The 5780-nt window shown below is 55.8% G+C and overlaps 1 pseudogene; it reads right to left on the reverse strand.

The window, feature by feature from the left end:
- Positions 1-514: 514 nt before the first annotated feature.
- LOC118759221 (UNC93-like protein MFSD11) lies at positions 515-5011 on the reverse strand (annotated as a pseudogene).
- Positions 5012-5780: the final 769 nt, after the last annotated feature.

The following is a 5780-nucleotide window of genomic DNA, read 5'->3' on the forward strand; positions in this document are numbered from 1 at the left end:
CTGGTTGGCTTTCATTGCTTCCCCAGGTCCCTGCCTGCTGCAAGCGCAGCTGGATGCACTTCCACACTCTCTGTGCCTCACCGTGTGGCTCTTGGTGTGGGCATGGAAGCCGTGGCAGCTTTGCCTTCTGTATGGCTTGCCTTGAACTTGGTGCCCATGTTAGGAGAGAAGTGGTGAGGGGGGTCCTTCTGGCATGTCTGCACCTTCTAGGGCCCGTCAGCCATGGGTTCCCAGGCTGCCTCTGTTGGAGTGTTGGTCTAGTTAGCGTTTTCTGGGAGTTGTTGGATGAGATGGCCATGCTCTTTGCTTCTGTTCGCACCCCACTGTGTACACCATCTGAGTGTTCACTATGTGTTGAGCCCCTGTGACGGGTTAATTCCACTTGGTCATGATGGAGATCTTTCATCCTCTTAAGGTTTTAACGAGGTATTTCCTTTATTTGAAGGGGAGAAGTGTTGTTTTTTTTTTTGCACTTAGCCGTTTATTGGAAGGTCATTCCCTGAAAGTCCCCTGGAGTGCCCGGGCTGCCCTGCAGGCCAGCAGAACCCCCTGCCTGCAGCCCTCTTGGGCTCCCACTGACAGGACAGGGAGGAGCCACATGTGCGGCCTATACCACGATTGTAGGGACCTGGAACAGCTGAACTGAAAACCAGTCTCTCAGAACAATCATTGGCGAAACAAGCATCCCTTATTCGATTTGTCTGAAATAGCAACATCTGTAAACTTGACACCACCTCTGGCAGGCTGAACAGTCTAATTCCTGGATTTTCCAGATAAAAGGCGGCTTCCCCACCTAACACCGTGGCCAGCTGGCATGTGTGAAGACACCGTCTCCCCCGGGCAGCAGCTGCTCAGATGCTGCGGTAGTCAGAGCCGCAGGCCACGAGGGCGGCAGCGTCCCACTCCACGGCGAAGAACCCGAACGTCACCATGACCAGCAGCTGCCAGGGCAGGAGCAGGCAGTTGCTCTAGAAGAACGCCACGGCTGCGCAGATGGACTGCACAAACCTGAAGATGGCGAAGGCGGGCGCGCTGTCCTCCATGTACAGGAAGCCCAGGATGCTGAGCAGCTGGGTGTTGAAGCAGCTGTCGCTGAGACCCAGCAGGAAACTGCGGAGAATGGCCGCCTCCTTGCTGGCTTGGCGTAAGCGCTGCTGCTGCTTCCCTCCACGGGGCGACAGGGCGTCCGCCGGCATGTGGAGAAATATGAGCGACAAAGTGCACCAGGACGCCCAACAGCACCACTGGGTTCCAAGAGTGCCCAGAAAATCCCGCTGTTCCTCCCAATAGTGTGCTCGTCCGTTGTTTGTCAGGCAGTTTCCTTGTGCTGTCCAGAGGACCACAGCTGCGACTCCCAGGAACACGGAGGTGAGATAGTCTTCACTTCCTGGTTCATGGCTCAAATGGCACTGACACCTGGGAGTAGGCCAACTTGAATCCAGGAGTCAGGAATTGGATCTGAGCCTGTCGCGTGGGCGGCAGGGCCCCAGCTCGTAGAACCTACACCTGCTGCCTTCCAGAGTCCATCGAGGTGGAGCTGGGCCCCGAGCCCAGGCACTGTGCTGTGGGTTGCAGACGCCTCCGTGAGGGCTCCCTGCTGCTGCAGACGCTTGCTGCAGCGGGTACATTGAGGCGGGGTTTCACTGCTGTGATTTTGGGGAGGATTTTCTGCATCTATGTTGCCGAGGCACCGTGGCTCGCTGGCTTTTGTTGTCTTGTCTGACTCACCGTGAAATGAGGAAGCACTTTCTCCTCTTAAGTTTTTGAGATTTTCAAGCAAGATTAGTGTTAATTCTTTTCAATTTCGTTTTATTTTTTAAAAAAGATTTGTTTATTTTTGTTGGAAAGGCAGGTATACAGATAGGAAGATCTCTCATCCAATGGTTTACTCCCCAGGCGGCCGCAATGGCCGGTGCTGCGCCGGTCCGAAGCCAGGAGCCAGGAGCCTCTTCCAGGTCTCCCATGTGGGTGCAGGGTCCCAAGGCTTTGGGCCGTCCTCAACTGCTTTCCTAGGCCACAAGCAGGGAGCTGGGTGGGAAGTGGGGCTGCTGGGTGTAGAGCCAGTGACCACATGAGATCCTGGCACATTCAAGGTGAGGACTTTAACCGTTAGGCCACTAGCACCAGGCCCTCAGTTTTGTTTTTAAAAGAGGTTTAAATTTGTATTTATTTGAAAGGTGGAGGATGGGAGAGAGGGAGAAATACAGAGAAATGGCTCTTTGCCCCAATGCTTACAACCACTGGGGCTGATCCCAGCTGAAGCCAGGAGCAAGGAGTTCCTTCCGGGCGTCCCAGAGGACGGAGGGACCCAGCACTGGGCCTTTCAGGATATGCACTTTCAGGGAGCTGGATCAGTAGTGGAGACGCTGCGACCCAAAGCAGGTGCTCGGAGAGGGAGTGAGGTCTTACGAACAGTGGCTCGTCTGGCGTTCCCCACGCCTGTGCCTCACCGTAAGTGTTGGACTGAATCCGAGAGGCCGCTCCCTGCCGACTGGTGTGGTCTTGTCGGAGGGCCCTGGCTCTGTCTCTTCCTGAGCCCTGTGTTTCTAGGTGTTTTCTCCTTGTACCTGGGTGATGGAACTTGCTGTGTCATTTTCTGCCTTGTTTCTACGAAGCCTGTTTGTGTCCCTGTTTCCGCTGCCAGTGTTGGGGGCCTCAGTCTTTAGTTCCTTCACCCTGGCCAGCCCAGCTGCAGGTGTGCCCAGTGGCTTCATCTCTCAGAGCGCACTCGTCGTCATGCTCGCTGTGTCATTTTCCCCTGCTGCTGGTTTTGGGTCCAGCTACTCTAAGTCGGGCTGTGGGTCTGAGAGCTTGCTTGCTGTTTCTGTCCTCTTTCTCTTCTCCTTCTTCTTGTTCTTCTTTTCCTTTTTTTTTTTTTACTTGAAAGAGGGAGAGAGATCTTCCATTTGCTGGTTCACTTTCCAAATGATCGCAACAGCCAGAGCTGCGCATATCCGCACCAGGGTCTCCCACGCGGCTGCAGCAGGGACCCCCATCCTCCGCTACTCTCCCAGGCCCATTGGCAGGAAGCTGGGCTGGAAGTGGAGCAGTGCTACTTTCACCAGTGCCCACATGGGATGCTGGTGCCAAGGAACGGAGGACTGAGTTGCAGCGCTGACCCCTGCAATTCATCTTTGGATTTGAAGTCTTTTGTAGGCAGCATCTGCATAGTTACATCCTTCTCTTAAAAATGATTTCTATTTATTTGAAAGGCTTAGGGAGGGGGAGGGAGAGGCAGAGAGAGGAACAGCCCACGCGTCCGCTGCCTCCCTCTCTGGCTGGCTGCAGTGTCTGGGACAGGTCAGACTGTCAGCAGACCGTCCAGGTCTCCCGCATGGGTGATGGGGGCCAGGCACATTAGCAGGAAGTCGGTTTGGAAGGGAGCAGCCAGGACTTGAAGGAGCACTCTGAAATGGGATGCCAGCAACACAAGCAGTGGCTTAGTTCACTGAGCTGCTCACTGGCCCCCTTTTTAAAAATAAGTTTTCTCAAATTTGCCTTTTGACTGGAGAGTGTGTGAATATTCAGCAGAGAAGCAGGTTCTGTGCGTGTGCGTGTGTGTGTGTGAGGTCTCCCACCTGCGCTGTGTGTGTGCGTATCCATGTGTGAGGTCTCCCACCTGCGCTGTGTGTGTGTGTGTCTGTGTGAGGTCTCCCACCTGCGCTGTGTGTGTACGTATCCGTGTGTGAGGTCTCCCACCTGCGCTGTCTGTGTGCGTATCCGTGTGTGAGGTCTCCCACCTGCGCTGTGTGTGTGCGTGACCGTGTGTGAGGTCTCCCACCTGCGCTGTGTGTGTGCGTGTCCGTGTGTGAGGTCTCCCGCCTGCGCTGTGTGTGTGCGTGTCCGTGTGTGAGGTCTCCCGCCTGCGCTGTGTGTGTGCGTGTCCGTGTGTGAGGTCTCCCGCCTGCGCTGTGTGTGTGCGTGTCCGTGTGTGAGGTCTCCCGCCTGCTCTGTGTGTGTGCGTGTCCGTGTGTGAGGTCTCCCGCCTGCGCTGTGTGTGTGCGTGTCCGTGTGTGAGGTCTCCCACCTGCGCTGTGTGTGTGCGTGTCCGTGTGTGAGGTCTCCCACCTGCGCTGTGTGTGTGCATGTCTGTGTGTGTGCATGTCCGTGTGTGAGGTCTCCCACCTGCACTGTGTGTGTGCGTGTCCGTGTGTGAGGTCTCCCACCTGCACAGTGTGTGTGCGTGTCCGTGTGTGAGGTCTCCCACCTGCACTGTGTGTGTGCGTGTCCGTGTGTGAGGTCTCCCGCCTACGCTGTGTGTGTGCGTGTCCGTGTGTGAGGTCTCCCGCCTGCGCTGTGTGTGTGCATGTCTGTGTGTGTGCGTGTCCGTGTGTGAGGTCTCCCACCTGCACAGTGTGTGTGCATGTCCGTGTGTGAGGTCTCCCACCTGCGCTGTGTGTGTGAGGTCTCCCTCCGATGTTACTTCATACATTGCATAATCTGCTTAAAGTCCACTGATTCGATGTCAGTCATCTACAACCACACCGCCATAGAAGCATCTGGAGTATCTGTGACTGTGGCCTGGCTGGCTGTGTTGTCCTCCAGCGTTCACCACCACAGATCTGCCCTTGGTCAGCTCGCACTCACATGTCTCCAGGTCCTAGTGACAGGCGGATGAAGGCCGTGGCCAGGCCGGACGCCCACTTCTGCGGTCTCCCCTGGGAGGGAGCCACGTGGCAGGGGGTGATGTTTCCTGTCTGGGCACTCAGTGCCACCACCTCCAAGCTCTCCCTTCCGTAACTCTCGCACCTTCCCCGCCCCCGCCTTTTCGCTTAGAATCTGCTTTTTTGCGTCATTGCTTTTCCTGCTTTGTTTCCCCGCTGAGTTCCTCTAGTTATTAATGCCACCCTGGGCGCCTTGTGTTTTGGTCCGCCTCGTTGGGGTCAGCGCCAGCTTGGTCTCTTCACTGTGCACACCTGCTCCTGTACTGCTCTCCTCCCCCCCCGACGGCCATGGTGGTCAAGATGAGCACGGTCGGGGGAGGGGGAGAGGACAAGAGCACCGCGGCCATCATGTCCTCTCCCCTCCCCCATGATGGCTGTGGTGACCATGGATTTCATCTTCTTATATAGTAGGCATGCCTGTTAACATGCACCCATAACTGGCATTTCTCAAATCTGCCTTTGAAATCATGTGTGAAGCTGACTTTGCTGGTTCCCTGTGTGGGGCTGACCCGTCTCACTGGCAGCCTGTGTTGGTTTGGCTGAGTCCCCGTGTCTTCGGCGTCCCTTGGTGGGTCCACCTGTGACCCCCCACCCCTGACCCTCACATTTGGTGTGGGAAGGCTTTTGTTTCTCTTAATGACCATTGATAGTTCTTGACCAGCAGCATTTTCAGTTAGCAATCTTTTTTTTTTTTAAAGATTTTATTATTATTGGAAAGCCGGATATACAGAGAGGAGGAGAGACAGAGAGGAAGATCCTCCATCCGATGATTCACTCCCCAAGTGAGCCGCAACGGGCCGGTGTGCGCTGATCCGAAGCCGGGAACCTGGAACCTCTTCCAGGTCTCCCACACGGGTGCAGTGTCCCAAAGCCTTGGGCCGTCCTCGACTGCTTTCCCAGGCCACAAGCAGGGAGCTGGATGGGAAGTGGAGCAGCTGGGATTAGAACCGGCACCCATATGGGATCCCGGCGTGTTCAAGGCGAGGACTTTAGCCGCTAGGCCACGCCGCTGGGCCCCTTCAGTTAGCAATCTTAAAGAACCTTCTGGTCTACCTGGTCTCTCTCCAGTGAGATGTACACGGTCACTGTTGGCCTTCAAGATGCGCCACTGAGACC

Source organism: Ochotona princeps, chromosome 6 (genome assembly GCF_030435755.1).
Source record: "Ochotona princeps isolate mOchPri1 chromosome 6, mOchPri1.hap1, whole genome shotgun sequence".
Lineage (NCBI taxonomy): Eukaryota > Metazoa > Chordata > Mammalia > Lagomorpha > Ochotonidae > Ochotona > Ochotona princeps.